This window comes from Gymnoscopelus braueri, assembly GCF_963280865.1.
Source record: "Gymnoscopelus braueri genome assembly, chromosome: 17".
Lineage (NCBI taxonomy): Eukaryota > Metazoa > Chordata > Actinopteri > Myctophiformes > Myctophidae > Gymnoscopelus > Gymnoscopelus braueri.
The window spans coordinates 29,824,797-29,843,332 of NC_137617.1; the positions used below are offsets into that span (position 1 = coordinate 29,824,797).

The 18,536-nt window shown below is 43.5% G+C and overlaps 1 protein-coding gene across 1 annotated transcript in view; it reads right to left on the minus strand.

Moving 5' to 3' along the window:
• The window catches only part of myo1d (myosin 1D), a 147,138-nt gene that overhangs the window by 26,546 nt on the left and 102,056 nt on the right, over nucleotides 1-18,536 (minus strand). The gene's annotated exons all lie outside the window — the stretch shown is intronic.

Sequence of the window (18,536 nt, forward strand, 5' to 3'; positions counted from 1 at the left end):
GAGAAAGACAATCAGACCTGATGGTCATAAACAGCAAAGAAAAGCAGGTGTGTGTGTGTGTGTGTGTGTGTGTGTGTGTGTGTGTGTGTGTGTGTGTGTGTGTGTGTGTGTGTGTGTGTGTGTGTGTGTGTGCTTGTGCGTGTAGGTGCGTGCGCGTGTTGTAACATATCTACATATCTTGTACAGTGTTTATTTCAGTAACCAGCATCATTTCTGTCCAGGACTTTGTTATCACAGTTGCTCCCAGAAAGCAGGAGGTGTGGCTGGGTTTGACTGACAGAGAGAAGGAAGGAGTGTGGAAATGGGTAGATGGGACACCACTGACCACACCAATGTAAGACTTTACCTTCATTCTTCTATTATTCATTTAAACTATCATTATAAACACATTTCACATACAGGGATTTAATCTTCACTACTTTTTTCTAAATGGTGTTAAATCCACATGGTATAAAATCTTAAAGGAGAATTCCAGTCATTTTAGATGTCCTCGGTGTTGCCAGATTCTGTGAGAGAAACAAGCAACCAGCTCCATGTCGTTCTGCATGAACGGCAGCTCATAAGGGACATTTAGTGCATGTTTGAGTGTCAGTACACTGCATAATGAGGATTAGTGGGAAACAAAAATACTTTGGAGGTGCTAAAATAGGCGATTTTCATTTATACACATTACTCCATTATGCCAGGGGAAGGGGTCTCCACAATGGACAACAGGGTCTTCTCTGGAAAAATTCAACGGCCCTTTGTATGTTGGTGAGTGATTAGCGACACATCAAAGCAAACATCTAAAATGACTGGAATTCTCCTTTAATATAAAAAAAAAACCAACCACACTGTCATTAACACAATTATACATGTTGTCTATTTCACTATTCTGTTAATTTGCATCTAATATCTAGAATATAATTTGAGGTCATGGTTAAATATCATGTAAATGTGTTGGAATGAATTAAATGTTCCTACTCCAGGTACTGGCGCCCTGGTGAGCCTAATAACATTGGAGATGAAGACTGTGTTGTGCTTCGTGATGGAGGATGGGTCGACATACCATGTTCTATCCAGCTCTCTCTGATCTGTGAAAGAGTTATCTAGTGAAATGTTGGTACAACTAAATTATGTCAAATATTTGGACAAATTGTACTTTGAAGTACCAATTGAAATTTAGAGACACGTGCAGGAGGGTACCTGCTCCTTTGCCCCTGATGCCCAAAGTGCCCTTGTTTTAATTAAGGCCTGCGCAACACCCATGGCCCTTATAAAGAAGAACATTTGATAAATAACTAGACGCGTCGCAATTCAGGGCAATTGCAGAGTGTGGTTGCGCCGACGCGAGTCGCGGGTCGCTGCCGCCGGGACTCGAGGAATACGCTGGGAGGAATACCGTTGGAGGCTGCGCCAATTACATTGTCACGCAACTCCTGAGATCACTTGCGTTTCATTTTGAGAGGATTGGTCCCCCCAACCATATGGTTTTTGCATCAAAAGGTTACATTTTGAGCATTTGTGGCGCCCCCTATGGATCAAAGTGGAAATTCTTTTGGGGATTTGTTGAGTAAACCACACTTGACATGTGATTCAAATTTGGGATTGACTGGACGTTTTGTTCGTGATTTGTGGGCTTTTTTGTAAAACGGGCCCCTTCCGCTAACTTTGGAAGCCATTTACGGACGGGGGGTCAAACTAGGGTCAAACTAGGGTGTTTTTATGATTCTGAATCCATTGCAAGCATTTGTTTTGCACCAAAACCACTCCTTGGGCTAAAAACAGCCCAATCTCAATGGGCTTTTTACACAAAAAGTATACCTGGACAAGGATGGCTATGGCCGTTTTTAGCCCAAGGAGTGGTTTTGGTGCAAAACAAATGCTTGCAATGGATTCATAATCATACAAACACCCTAGTTTGACCCCTCACATGCTACTTAAAACAGAATTAAAATTAGATTTAGTTTTGCCCTGCATGGAAATGCAGAAAAATGGTGGGTACCCCAACTTTCAGCAGCTGTCAACAATTCTCCTAGGGAAACTGCATTTCAGTCTTTGTGAGATGTGTTACTAGACACCTTTACAAACACATTGGTGAAGATTTTTTTTGGTAAGGAATTTATTCCAAGATTTTTTTTAATATCCCCTGACTATACTCCTCTCCAGATTCTTCCATTAGATGTGGCAGATTATTGTTTTCCATATATTGTATGAAGCAACCCCACACCTCCTGAAACATCTCTTGTTTGTCCTTAAGTATGTATGTGATTTTTTCTAGAGGTAGGCATAAAGACAATTCCCTGAACCACTGTGCAATGCTTGGTCTATCCGGCCTCTTCCAGGTCAATGCAATTACTCTTTTAGCTTGTAAAAGACAAATATCTATGAATATTCTATCACTGCGCCTTATTCTTTGTCCAACTGGATAGAGGCCTAGCAGAAAGAACTTAGGTTCTGGTACAATGTTAATTGAGAGTATCCTTTGTATTTCCTGCCCAATCTCCCTCCAAAAGTCCATCAATCTTGGGCATGACCATAAACAGTGGAACAATGTGCCTCTATCTTCACCGCATCTGGTGCATAGGTCCGGAATATTGTTATTAAACTTATTAAGCTTCACAGGTGTGATGTACACTCTCATGAGCCAATTATATTGAAGGAGTTTTAGGCGTGTATTCCCAGTCTGGGATTGAGCCAGTTTACAAGCTGTACTCCATTGCTCCACTGTTAGGTCCTCCTGTAAATCTGCTCTCCAGGCATTAAGCCTATGCTCAGAGGATTCCGGAGAAAATGACATTAGCAGGTCATAAAATTCTGATATTATTCCCCTTCCGAATGGATTTTTAACCAAAACTCTCTCCAACACAGATAAGGGAGGGGCCAGCATGGAGTTATCCTGGTTAGCTCTAATAAAGTCCCTCAATTGCAGATATTGCGAGGAATCAATTAAACTATTTAACCAATCTCTTAGCAAAATACAAGCGCACGATTCCCGCTCAAGACGGTCATTTTGACATATGGCACGACATTGGGGGATAAAAACTGTGGGAGGAGAGACGGTTCAAAGTATTGTTTATCTAGAAAAATAATAAAGTGTGAAGATTACTATAGTCTGGTTGCCCTGTTAGGGCAACCACACTAATAATAATAATAATAATAATAATAATAATAATAAAGTACAGTACATCAGAAATAATGACTTTGATGGAGCCCCGTTGACTGGCACCCCACTGATACAGGTGTGCATTTTGTAGTTCGAATTTCGAAAAAATTATGAAAAAAACACTGCTCATCTACCAGTAGACTTGGGTGAGGTTGTAATATAGCAATAGCAAGCATAGACCTTCCTCAGGCATTTCACCGTGTACAGTCCAAAATGAGGAAAACAGAAAAGGAGAGTGGAGATAGGGAGAGGGGGTTCCCCACTTCCCTTTTCTCTCCATCTTTCTACATTTCTCTCTCTTCTGTAGCATGCCATCCACTTACATCTTCATAATCACATGGATCTGTATTTAACTCCACAAAGAACACAGCAGCAGCATCTCTGTGTGTGTCTCACATGGCTCGCTCACACGTCTCACGTTCTCCAAAGCAGCGTGCACACACACACACACACACACACACACACACACTCACAGTATACTGTATAAACAGTGAAGTACACACATCCTCCCCTGCACTGCAAACGCACGCACACACACACACACACATACACACACACACACAGAGCAGACTGTGACTAGGTGGACTAAGGAGATTATAGTATGGTCCTGGGTGATTGTCACAAACAATGGGGACACCACCAGTGATAGAAGCATGGAACAGAGACAAGCCTGGAGGCCAGGAGAGATATACAGCAGGAGATGGTTTTATCTGCATTGGTCTGTATAGAGTGTGAAGTTACTGATGTGCATATACAGTACATCACTGTGCCTAAGTGAGCCGTTTATTTTTTGCTAACACGGCATCTGCAGATGACACACAAATAATGGAGGGAGATGGAGAGGCAGATTCAGAAATCTGAAACATCATTTATACTTCAGCAATTTTCTGTGAGTGATGTGGTGGTCGCATGAAAAAGTATAAATGAGACATAACGTAGTGTTGCTGCCAGTGTGGCACGCACTGACAGGTTGAAGACATCTTGGATTGTGGTATATAAGTCCTGGTTCTTAAGCTCTCCTGCTATTCGTAAGAATACAATTAGTTCCTATAAGGGCAATGAACACAAGCTGCAGGCAATCACATGGGGGAAGCAAGGTCGAGCTGGTTTTCTCGGGTGGTCCTGGCAAAAAAGCCGCAGCAGTCCTCTTCAGTAGCTAATGATGTATGCTTATTTTTTGGCTATCCACAGTATGTACCCTTTATTCTAAAGGGGATTCACGTTACATCCCTTACTATTTGCTCCTGCACTAGGCTGCCAGATGCGTCTCATTCAGTGTTTAAGAGGCACACTAGACTAGACCCGCACAGACATCAGAGACTAAAATGCCTAGAGGCATGATTTAAAAAAAAAAAACGGAACATTAAGACCCGATCAATTCCAGGAACTCCTACTCTTCTGAAAACCTCCTGCAATATCACAAGCTATTACTCATCTAATTAGAAAAGCAGACGGCCTTTGCCCGCAGAATTTATTAGGCTGAGCAAGTGCAGCGAATCCGGGGGCGGATGTTGTTGTTTTTTTAATATTAAATTGGTCCTTTTCATTTTGTTATTTACCTCTTGAGGAAAAGAGTTGCTATGCTATGTGTGTGTGTGTGTGTGTGTGTGTGTGTGTGTGTGTGTGTGTGTGTGTGTGTGCGCGTGTGCGTGTGCATGTGCGTGTGTGTGTGTGTGTGTGTGTGTGTGTGTGTGTGCGGGGAAGAAGAAGTGAGAAGAAGTGGGCAAGAAAGACATAAAGAAGACAAAGAAAGCAACAAACAAATAAGGAATGATCAATCATCACGGTGGAGAGAGGGAGCCAAACCGTGAAGACCGCCTCAGAGGCTAACATCAAACATCAGCTCTGCTTTGAGCAATGTTGGAAGAAGTACTCAAATGTTTTACTTAAAAAAGTATTTTTTTAAGTATTAGTAAAAGTAATAATACCACAAGGTAGAGGTAAGTCTGGAAGTTTTCTAAATGTATCTCACACACACACACACACACACACACACACACACACACACACACACAAGCTCATGGAGAATGGGAGCACCTGATACTGATAATACCATAAAGCCTCTTCCTCATCACATTCTCGCACATGTGAGGCGACGTCCTATTAGGCTGTGGTGTTGAATAAATCTGCCGTAATGTACATCGCCGTTTGGAATAATGTCAGAACTAATCTCCATAGGGACTGTGTTTGAAGCTGCATCGCACAGTAAACATTAGTTGAAGTGGCGCCTCAGTAACTTGTTCCGTTAGGGTGTTTGCGCTCCATTAGGCGTACCAGAGGGACAGATGCGAGTGAACGGTAACACGTGGACTGACTGGCAGCAGATTGAACACGTGCCAACAGGAGGGACCCTTATTCCCACATGGACCCGCAGTGGACTGATACCTATCAATACTGGCCCCTCCTTCAAGCTGTTGCCCTGGTGTTTTCAGATAGACTGCTGTGCGCAGATGTCCCGGTCAGACAAAACCTGCGACGTCCTTCTGCCGCCTCACTGTGATCGCCTGTTTAAGAGATCAATGGGAGACATACTAGGGACGGAAGTGTAGGCCTATGAAGGAAAAAGGGCTTCTATCCCACGGGGGGAAGCGCTGAATCTGCTGGACAGATGGCGAAGGCTCTCTTACACTGTGGAGCCACAATGGCCACCCAGCAGGAGCCCCCTGTCCCTCTTAAACAACCCACGAGGAGATCCTTTGATTCTCCAATTTGCTCCGCCCATTCGCATTCTTCTTTCCTGTGACATCAATGGCTTTGCCTTGGCCTGACGATGAGCTGTATGTCCGTATCTGTCAGAGGAGCCGGAGACGGCTTGAAGGAACGTTACGTTGATCTATGAGCCGAATGGGAGCATCTTCAATTAGTCCCTGGTTGTTGACAGGAGACCACTCACTTGTGAAGTCAGCCCCCCCCCCCCCTCCCCTACCCCTAGTTTAGCTCACCGAAAGTCAGTCAATACGTCAATGAGGAGTTCATCTATGCTCATTTATTGACACATTGTTTTGCCAGCAGGGTGGCAGGCAGAAGTGGACGCTCTATCCCCAAAGGGAGAGGATGAGAGAAAGAGTGACGCAGAGTCAGGTCAATAGTGTTGACCTGGACATGAGGAGGAGAGGGAGGGAGGGAGGGATGGGGGGGGGGGGGGGGTGGGGCACGGAAGGAGAGAGAATGATTGGAAGGAACTGTGGAATGAGGGAAGGAAAAGGAGAAATGACTAGCATAAAAAAGAGGGAGGTGGAGCGAAGGGAAGAGAGGGGGAGAGACGTAGAGGTATAATGTGACATGAATGGAAGAAAGCAAGGGAAAGAATGAGCGATGGGGAGAAGGAGAGGGGAGAGGAAGGATGGAGAGGTGGAAAGATGTATGGAGGTGATGACATGGCGAGGGTAGAGCAATGACAGGATGGAAAGGAAGCAAGGAAGGAAGGAAGGAAAGAGGAAGCAAGGGAAAATAAGGAGACAGGGAAAGGTGAAAGGAGAGACAAGGACGGAGGGAACAAGGGAGGGGTTGGAGGTGAAGAAGGGGTCAAGGATGATCAGAAAGGGATTAAAAATAGATGGACATTAGAAGGTGATATGGTGCTGTTGCCGGGCGGAACAGAATAGTGTGTGTGTGTGTGTGCGTATCTGCAGAATTACGACAGGCTGCATGTAGAGGTCACTGTAGCTGCGCATGGATCTCCAGTCTATTGTGGAGATGTGTTTCCTCTGACATCATCTAAACTGTATAGAGCTCAACTGATGCTTTTAGCGAAATCTAAAAGTATCCACTAGGTTATACGCATGCATTTTCAACACGTGAACAAAGCTCCAGTGGGATTTCAACATCATGTCCTTGGCCTTGCTACTAGTTCACAGAGCCATACAGCCAGGGATACACAGTAAAACTTGTAAAATATAATTGTATTCTGAAGACTATGGACCCATGTAACCAGATGGCCCCTCCATTTGGTTACCTTTGTAACCTCTCTGAGTTTGTAACTCAGTTTGTAACCGTTTGCAACTATGGTAACATTTTCCTAAAATAGTAAAGTACATTTTCACATTAACAGAAAAAAATACAACAGTATAGAGCACAGTGTGTACAGCTAGACACAACAAATAATTAAAAAAACTGTGGTCTCCTTGGGCTGCCATTCCCTGCAAAGCAAAACTGTGACTAAAATTACATTTGTAGGACGACCTATGGAGACAAGAACGCTTGAACCCCACTCTGAAGACATCTGGGGCACTGCAGTGCCTTCACAAACTCACAACATGGCTTTTTGCTGTGACACTGGGCTGCAACTAGCGATTATCTTCTTAGCGATTATTCTATTGATTACTTTTTCAATGCGTTGTTTGTTTTTATAATCGTCTAAATAGATTAGTGTGATGAACCACTTAAGCTGTACTTTATACTTCCTTGTGCAATGGCGTCACACACAAAATACTGGAAGTAGCTCACAATGCATCACATTGCAACATGTTGGCACACACCATCTTTTCAGCTGTGACACTGGAGTACCATCACAAACACACAACATGGCTTTTCAGCTGTGACACTGGGGGACAACACCCACCTGCCCCTGAAACCCCAGTTTGTCCATTTGGGGCATGAGGCTGTTTGGCAGTGAGCTCTGCAGTGATGCAGGGCTGGGCGCAGACTAGTATGGGTTGAGGAAAACTAGGTCATATCGGTCCCTACGTTCTCACGTTCACCATCATTCGCTCACACATGAGCACTTACACACTTACTACAATGGAACGCTCTCAAATAATTCACTATGCACATTCTTCAATCTCTCTCTGCCTCACACACACACACACACACACACACACACACACACAGACACAGACACAGGCGCAGACATACACATACACACACACACACACACACACACACACACACACACACACACACACACACACACACACAGGCACAGACATTAGCGAGCCCCCCCCGTCCGTCCGTCAGTTCACCCAGCATCCCTCCAGGCTGTAGCATTGTGCCAATGAGATGAGCAGAACTCCCCACTGCCCCACATAATAATTGTGCGTGCGTGCGTGCGTGCGAAAGAGAGAGGGATGAGCGTGGAGGAGAGACGGAGGAACAACGATACAGAATGTGTAAATATTTATTGCTTGCGTGTGCGTGGCTGATTGAAATCACTTGAAATCTTTGTGTTGGTGTGAAGGGCTTGACATACTTCACTACGTGCAGGCGTCGTGCACCAAACATACAGTAGCAGATCTACAAGCTCACAGAGCTTTATAGTATAAGTGTAAATCCGGCTTGAGGCTGTGTGTGTACAGTATGTGAGAGTGTGAAGATATGTTCGTACATGTGCGTGCGTCGACTGCAGTGTACATGTGCTGCACACATGCATGCAGGAGAATTCTGTACCCAAATGCGTTCAGTGAACATTACATAACATCTCTGCAGATAGACCAGAAAAAACATGATTCTCTTCTTTTATGGCCCTTTGATGTTTTTGCAGAGGCGTTCTGACATTTTTAGCACGGCAAAAACTCTGTAATTAATTCAAAATGGTCCCGCATAATTCTCTCTCTCCTATATACAGTATATACAAACACAGTTAGCTTGCCCACCTTTTTGTCTTGGTCTCTCTTAGTTTGTCTTTCTTTGTCTGTCTTTCGCTCTATCTTTGATTCTTTCACTGTGTCTCTGTCTCCACAGTCTGGAGGAGATGTGAGATTGTTTTGTTTTCTGTCTGCGGGGTTATTAATGGACCACGCAGCAGACAAACATGGCTCAAACCGTTGCCATGGGAACTGCATCCGCAGCGCACTGGTAAAAGAAGGGAAGGGAGAGATAGAAAGAGATGGGGCGGGGTTCGAAAGAGACAGAGAGGGTGAAAGTGGAGGGAGGAAAGGAGAAAGGGCGGGAGGGAAGGAGAAAAGGAGACGAGCCCGCTCTCCATCCGCCTGAAACATTTGATTCAGCAGAATGGGTGACCTTGACAGGCGAGACAAAGGCAGCATGGCTTTCCCTCTCTCTCTCTCTCTCTCTCTCTCATTTCCTCACTTCCTTACTCGTTCTCTCTCTCCCTCAACCTTTCCTTCTCTATCTCTTTCTATTTGTCATTCCCATTCTCTCCCTCCGCACCCTGTATCTTGCCATGTGTAACCACGAAGACAGTGTCCTCTTCGACGACACTGCAAAGTGCAGCGTGGCATATTTGTGCACCGGGTGCACATTTGTTTCAGTTTGAACGCTCATTCACGTGTATCTGTGCGTTAAGTTCAGAGCACATCGTTAAAAACTGAGACCAGGCGATGATTCTCATTTCTCTAATCAGGAATAGTTTCCACTAGCTTCATTGTTACTGCCTGCAGAGTTCAATCTCAACACAGTAAAAAAAAATGAAAATCTACGTGTTGACATTTCACACATGCAATAATTGTAATGTATGTCAATGTTTACAATGGTTTGTATTGGTATATTATTACACTGTAGCTTTATACCTGCCCAGGGACTATGTGTCAAATTTAGCATTAGCTAACCCCTGATACATTTACATTGATAATGTGAACCGTCCTTGTAAAATAAATAAACAAATAAATAAATATCACCATGCATCAGCATAATGAATGCACTTACTTGATTGTACAACCACTATGCTACAGAACGTCTATAAACACCTTTAAAACGTCAGCATAGAATTGAGCCATAAGGACAGTCATTTATATATTTTTTATGTGAGCAGTAATGTTAGCTAAAAAGCTAGCCATTCGCCTCCATTCTTACAGTATTTGGGCCCAAAGCCCTTGCCAGCAACCTATATTTCTTTTTTGTTTTTCTGGCATCCTAATTTATGTATAGGAAATTCACTCTGAAACTAGCAGTTTAGCGGTGTTACACCACATTTCGTTCCTAAACCACTTCCTAAAAATCTCGTGGAGTCAAAAGTAAAATATAAAGTGAAAAGTTTAAGTCATAAGTTTCCATGCATATAAATGTGCAATAATGTAAGTGTTAGTTGGAAACCTTTCTGAAGTGAGAGAGGACTTCAGTTCTCTTTTGCATTCTAACCATCTCTCTCTCTACCTCCTCTCTCTCTCCTTTCTTCCCCCCCCCCCGGTTAATTTATATCAGCATTTCACAGCTTTCCCTCTCGCTGTACCGCAGTCTGTCTCACTCTCCTCTCCGCACCTCGCTTTCACCCTCACCCCTACTCCTTCTTCATTCCTGTTTCCAAACACCTAAATATTCTCTCTCTCTCTCTCTCTCTCTCTCTTTTCCCACCACCTCCCCTCTGTGCACTCCCCCTCTCATACCCATTTCCAAGCACCTGGGGCCCGTCACTTTCGACTCCTCTCTCACCCCCACCTCCTCTCTGTCAGCCAAGTTCTAGGCTTTCGTCTCCCCATCGCTATTCGTAGCATTCTCTGCACTCCCTCTTATTCTGTGTGTACCTCCTGCTGTTGTTGTGGCCCAGATTAGCCAGGCTGACTTTAACCCATTTAAGACCTGAGGCCGATTCTACAAATGTCAGTTTTATGATAAACTTATGTTTCTATGTCAGTGGTTCTCAAACTTTTTCATGTCAAGGACCGCCAGAATTATTAGGCCGCGGACCCTCATCTCAAAATATTTTGTTCCAGGGACCCACAGAAGCAAAGATTTGAGTTAAAAAGTTCACTTTAATAGTCAAGAGATTTACAAAAATGTTACATATGAATGTATATTTTGTATTTTGTATTGTATTTTTTTTTTTACAAATTTGTATGTTTATGACAAAAAGAAATTGTTATAGATTTGCATGTTTACGACTAAATAAAAAAACTGTTAAACATAAAGATTTACAAAAATGTTCATGATTTAATTTTTTTTGCAGATCTACAAGCTCGTAGCGCAGCACACAGTGACGCGCTATGAGCTTGTATATCTGCTATTTTTGAAAAGCCAAAGTATAAAATAATGCTTTTTTTGGTCAAATCTAAAATGACAAAGCTGCTTTCCCGTTCTTAATGTGTTAATTGTGCAGGAAGTGATGACCAGAGAGAGAGAGAGAGAGAGAGAGAGAGAGAGAGAGAGAGAGAGAGAGAGAGAGAGAGAGAGAGAGAGAGAGGTCCTCTTAAAAACCCTATACTTAGTTGACTGGAGGGCTCTACACTAAATATCTTCTTCGCCAAAAATAACAGATCTACAAGCTCACAACGCATCACGATGCATTGTAAAGCTTGTACTGCAGATGTGCTATTTCCGCCAAATGTTTGCCCCAGAATCGGGACGCTAGGGTTCAAGTGGTTAAAGACTGTGAAACGGGAGGACAGGTGAGAGACTACAAGCCGTCGCCATCACCAGGAGACTGATGCACACAGTTTACAGTTTCATGGAACAGAGAGAGAGAGTGAGAGTGTGAGAGAGAGCAAGAGAGAGAGAGAGAGAGAGAGAGAGAAATGGGGGGGGTAAGAAGAGGGAATAACATCTTTCTCCTCATTATAAGCTTCCCCTTGGAGCACAATGGGGAGATGACGGAGGGAGAGAGAGAAGGACAGGGTATGCTGTGGAGAGAAAGAAAGTGAGAAAGTGAGAAAGAGAGACATAGGATGAAAGGAAGTACTGTATGGATGAAAGAGTCATACCAGATGAGAGAGAATAATACTGCAGACAAGGGTACAAAAAAAAAACAGAGAAAGAGAGTGAGAAATGGAGATAAGGGGATCCATCCATTAGCGACCCCTTTTTCTCTGTCTCTCCATTATCAGTCAACTGTCTGAGTGGTTTTTCATTAGTCACCGGTTTAGACATTGAGTCAAGCGTTCGCAGCCGGCGCAGCTAAAAGCGAGCTGTTGCCACAGAAACCCCGTCTTTTCCTGAGAAAGCAATCCCAACCAGCTTACACAAGGCATTGGCCACAATGACATGACCACAGAGGAGATCATTTGTGTGCTGACGAGTATCCGTGGCATACACAAACGTGTACCTGCTGTATGTGAGGTCACACTGCACACGCAGGCTTGTGGTTTGCTTGTGCAATTGTGCAAACACCACACACACACACACACACACACACACACACACACACACACACACACACTCATGTGGGCGCACAGACACGTGCATTCATGCATTCATTCGCACTTGCATATACAGTACATGTTCTCATGCAACACACTGTTACACTGTTGCACAATGCTACTGTAAGTACCACAGATGTAACATGTCAAAGGTTGCAGGTTTTTATCAGGGGCTTACAGTTGCACCTCTGCCTGTGCATGTCGAATATGCAGGACTTCAGAGAACTGAAGTTCTCTTCATACTGAGGGGGGGGGGGGGGTTCACCTGGGAGAATTAAGTCTGTGGATAAATTATTCAAGGGTAAGCTGTTTTTATGAGATGTGCTCGGCTCAGCTCAGTGTGAACCAGAGGCTGCGGTGTATGTGTGTGTGTGTGTGTGTGTGTGTGTGTGTGTGTGTGTGTGTGTGTGTGTGTGTGTGTGTGTGTGTGTGTGTGTGTGTGTGTGTGTGTGTGTGTGTGATGAGCTGTGTGGTGCAAACAATCACTGATAAATAACCAGGCACAAGTGTAGTGCAGCAAATCTCTAAAGCCTGTTTGCTCTGTTTAGGTCACAACCTTGTGGCTGCAGCGTGCAACAGCCACAGTTTAAATGCTATTACCTACTACTGTACTGCTGCCGTCATGAGAGATGATAGTTTTTGGAATCCTCAGCTGACAGACTAAACTTGTTGCAATTGGTTGTCGCAATGTTAGTAGAAGCACATTTTTGCATTATGGTGGATTAATTACAGCAAGTTTCATAATACACACATGTTAAAACAGGGAGGAGGCCGCACTAATACTGTTCATGTGATCCACACACACACAAGTGTGCTTTGCGCAACATACAAGAAAACTGTGGGAAGAGTTTCTGCCAGGGCAAGATGTTCTACATCGCGTCTGCAGGATTGGAACAGAATGAACCATGAAACTACTGGAGCTACATTACAGTGCTTTAGGACTTTGGGACATGTCTCTTCTTGGGTAACACTGCTGTGCAACAGTGTTTTCCCTGAGAAACATTTCAAATAGCTCACCGCCTCTACAAGGAGACGAGGAGAGGTCAGGCCTCACTGAACACCCATATCGAGCATGCATTTCCAACTTTTACAAACTCATGGCTGTAATAATACCTTGCTGTGTGATATAGGAGATCATGCTGACGGTTCACAAATGTACTATCAAAGAGCCTCGATATCTTTTGGAGCGCTTCGTTTTTCCTCTCTCGGGCTACCCGACAGCTCTCATTTCATTCCGAACAAGATTCTGTCACCATGCTGAGGACGGCATCTGCGTGGCCTTACATTCAACGTGCCTTCTGCCTTTGATCTGTGTACTGTCAAGCCTGGATGACCACGTGTCTGACAACGTTTGACCCCAGGGTGCTCGTGGCAATCTAGAATCTATAGCACTGGTTATCTACGTTGGGGTGCCCAGGGGTCCATGAGGGGGTTCCCGGGGGTCCCCAGCTAAATGTTTGATAGTTAGGAACCAAACAGACCCTTATGGGGCTGTGAGTTAAATTAACACTGAGGATTTTACATTGTAGATTCAGGTCAACATGCTTATCAAATGGGGGTCCATGGCCTAATGCATATAAAACTGTGGGTCCTTAACATGTAAACGGTAGAGAATCACTGTACTGTAGCATGTGTATTACGGTATTGCCATGTAAAGTTTCCCTAGCATCAGAGAACATTACTCATGAACACTATGAAGAAGGTTAGAAATATTACATTTATGCATGTATGTGCATTGATATACGTGGAAAAAGTTAATCAATACTGCTGCAAGGTGAGACACAGCAGGTCCATTGAGGATGTGTGGGATACAATCAAGGTTTTGTCAACCATTGTGCGTGATCAACTTCATTGATCCGGTACACTGCATGCATGTCTCTCTGTGTGTGTGTGTGTGTGTGTGTGTGTGTGTGTGTGTGTGTGTGTGTGTGTGTGTGTGTGTGTGTGTGTGTGTGTTATGTGTGTGTGTGTGTGTGTGTGTGTGTGTGTGTGTGTGTGTGTGTGTGTGTGTGTGTGTGTGTGTGTGTGTGTGTGTGTGTGTGTGTGTGTGTGTGTGTGTGTGTGTGTGTGTGCGCGCGCGCTCGTGCGCATGCGTGAGACGGTGAATGGTGTATTTGCCCTTACGTCCTGTGGAGGGTGAGAGTGCTGCAGTGGCTCCTGTGTGCACTGCATCTCAACACGGGAGGGAGGGAGAGATACACAGAGGTAGAGAGAGAGAGAGAGAGAGAGAGAGAGAGAAAGAAAGAGAAAGAGAGAGACAGAAGGGTCTTGCCTATCTAAATATAGGCCTCAACAGCAGCATGGAATAAATATTTCATCTCCCTTTCTCCTCAAATGGAGGGGTGGGCAGAGAGAGAGACATAGAGGGGGGGAGAGAGAGAAAGAGAGAAAGAGGGGAGAAAACCATGTGAGGTGGAGTTAAGGAGAGGGAAAGGGGTGTAGTGTACAAATGGGATGTAGTCAAAAATAGAAGGCAGGGGGAAAAATGGATTGAGAGAGACGAGGGAGTGAGGGAGCGAGGGAAGGGGGGGGGGTAGAAGTCAAGTCATGGGAATCTAATCCTCCCCTTTTCATGCAGAATGGGGACGGAGTATTTGTGAGTTTTTAGATAACTTGTGCGTCACTGCAGATAAGAGGGTTATCTTCTTATTACAATATATACAGAATATACACACACATTGTATTTTGCAAATCGTTTCTATATTTTGGGGGTATGCAACTTTGTATCAACAGTTACAATAAAAACTAAATAAAATCATAATAATAATTAAAAAAAGTTACAAGCCGATACAATTTAGTAACATGGCCTATTGAAACTCGGATCAGTGCACAGTGCACAGATCTGAAGAGCCACAGAGAGAGAGAGGGCGCGGGGTGTATTCGTTTCACAGCCATCTTGCCTTGGCCTTGCTATCTGGTTGGGGGTTGAATAAAGAGTGTTGCTCTGTGTGTGCACGCCGAAACGCATGATTTGTACTTGGTTGCGCATTGTGTCAAGCACCGACAATAGCTGATCTAGAAGCTTGCAACGCGCCGCGTTTCTAGATCGGCTATTTTCGGTGCGCGACACCAGCGCACGACTAAGTATAAATCGCCCTTAAGCCGCCTCTTTCAACAAACCCATTGTTGTGCATGTTGCTTTTGTGCGACGCGTGGCATGCTGAAGGAGAGATAAAGGTTAGAGCCAGGTCTACTGGGAGCTGCCAAAGGGATGTATATAGAGTACGTATACATGTACATATACATGTACGTACAGTGCGAAATCCCTCTCAGCACGTTCACCTGTGAACGCAAGAGTCCAGTGTGTGCATGCTACATGCAGCCGAGCACATACACACACTCACACTCAGACACACACCTCCGGGCCTATAACAACATACAGCATGCATTCAGACATACAGTTGAACTACAACTACACACACACAGGTTGGTGTCCCTTTGTTCTGCCTGTGTTTGATGGATGGGTTGGTGTGCAGAGCACATGGAGAGTCATTACGTGAGGCCCAGTGGCAGGTCTGTGTCGGCCCGACACCCACAGAGCAATAGGTTCCACTATATGTGGAACACGATAGCATCAAGGAATGGCATTGATCAAGCATGTGCACATATACCCCCACATGCCGGTAAAGGTGTGTGTGCACGCACAGCCACACACACACACACGCAATCACAAATAAATCTTCAATCCATTTCCCAGACTGTATTGGGCATGATTTCGTAACAAGCGATGGGATATTGATGATAAACCCAAAACGTGCTTCATCAAAGCAAATATCAGATATAAAGACTGAACAAATAGGATTGCAAAGGGCCTTAGAAGAGCATTTAATCTATAATAGATCTGAACTGTGCCCCGGAGGGACCAAGAGGCATTTTCTCTCCAGTCTGGAGTTCATTAGATGTTCGGTTGTGAGGCTTTGCTTTGACTTGAATTCCTGCAACGCCCAAGAAACCGCACAAATTGGTGAATATTAATGGCTCCGACCCCAGCAGTAACCCTTCAGCCTGTTACAGAGCTGTATTTAATAATTAAATGTCCTTCTCATACTCAATTCTCAAAACAAACAAGGCAAAACAGTCAAGTTTTGATGACTGATGAGAATATTTTTTATTGTGGTGAATTCCCTAATTAAAATGTTATGGTTAAGTCTGCCATTCAGATGCAAATGGTTCTCATGCTGCATAAAGTCTAGGTCTGTAAATTATTAGGGATTAGTGAGTTATTGGCGTGACATGTTGATCTGAGTGCAAATGAGGGTAAATGCCAGCCCCCTCCTCCCTTGTTAACAATACAAATTGAATGTGAGTAAAAACAAATGTTTGTCTACTCTCCAGCATCGTAGGAGGTAGAACACACAAGAAGATCTGTTTTTTTTGCACTGTGCTACTGAAATGAACCGAGATGACCCATAATGAAATGAGCTGAAAGGAGTTCAAGGGTGAAAAATGTGTACCCGGAGACTATAGTGTCTAAATCAATGTCCAATATAAACATACTAAAGGTTAATTAGTATACAGCAAGATAATACGGGTCAATTTTTAGAGTTCTCAGAGATCAATTCAATTCAATCAAATCTTCTTGTGAGTTCTGTTCAATCTCTCTTTCTGCTTTCTGTAATTGGTATTCTCTGTATACTGTACAAAGCCTGAGGATCTCATCGTTGGAATAGAGAGCCTTGTCTGCAGCTGAACTCAAATAAAAAGAACTGGGGTTGAAAACAGGGACTTTGTCCAGAGGTTTCATTTCCAAGTACAGTATCCTACAGCACAGGAATTTGTATTCAAACTTAATTTTAATGTATGTAGCATGTGTAGTTTTAAATGAACAAACAATGCAAGCCGAAACAAGCCTTTTTTATACAGCTTCAAAACGTATCTTAATATTTTCGACGTATTTAGCCAGTGCTCTTCCACAGAATGCAGCCATGAGCATCAATTCCTAGATCACAAACATTATAAGCAACTAATGCCTGACCTGTACTTGTCATGTTAAGAATGTTATTTAGATAGCATATTGTACAGAAAGATAATAGGTTAGATGTTTACCTGGAATCCTAGTTTCTTTGAAGCACTATATTGTTCTCTTTGCACTCTACTTATGTGACTATTTACCCTGTCATTAGTTGACCAGGGTTCATGCTTACTCTGCTTAGTCTGACTTGCACTTGTAAGTCACTCTGGATGAGAGCGTCTGCTAAAGGCAGAAATTATAATTGTGATTGTGTCGCGGACCAGAAATAGCTGATCAGGTTTAACGGTCTGGGGTTCAGTATTAAGGAGTACTCGCGTCAGAGCTAACACTGTGCAGGCAATGTTCCTGTGATACCTAGCAATGTCCTCTAAGGGGAACGTGCAATATACTCCAAAGTCATATTTAATCACTGTCCTTGCTTTCATAACACTGCATCTATCAATTTTACGATGCTAAAACACCAGCATAGCATTTTTTTTGTCTCTTCTGTGGTGGACACTGGGCTGTGGTGTCTATTCCCACTTGAGGACATATTTCTTTTATCTCTCAGAGGTAAAAGAAATGCTCTGATTGCTTTTCATCTAAGTGTTGCAAGATTATACTCCTTACATAATACTTTAAGCAGCCATCTCTAAGCAGCTCAGATTAATTCCCTTTCTTCTGAGGTTCTGAGGTTCATCAATTGATTTCTATAGATTCGCATCGCAGATATCATTCCAGTGCGTGAACCTTATGTAATAATTGGGGTGTGACACGGCCTTGGTAGACCTCCTGTCTTGTTTCTGTTGCGACTATGGAATATGAATTTAAGCGAGTGATCCCCAATACACACATGATGATGAGAGAGAATAAAACAAAAAGGAAGTAGGTTTTGATTATAACAACCAGATTACTAACTGTAACTGAATTGAACTGAATTGGGGGAAAGAAACAACTTAATCTCCACAGAATAAAGCTGAGCCGAGGTGAAGCTGTTTTTTTACTGTAATCCCATTGTTATTTAAAGGGATTGTTGGCAACATTAAGCCTAAATTTGAAAAATATCTCTATATATATATTTAGAATTTTTCCCCCTCTATCAGCCACTATATAATGATGCTGGGGTGTTTTCCTGCATTGAAACACAGTCCTCTTTCTGAAATCCGTATTTCCCTACTGTTTATGTTTGTGTCGGGCCGTAAATTAACGCACGCATGTGCGCATCCGTGCGCGTCCGTGTCCGTGTGAACTTTTTACTTTCGGTTTGAAAACGCTCTCAAACTTCGTTTTTGAGGCACATAATTTACTTTTCAGATAGCGGTTGGATAGAATTTAGTTGTTTAACTTCATATATGTGGTCAATTTGTCATGAAAGAGCCTATTTAAAAATAAAAATTCAGAGAACCGGCAGGGC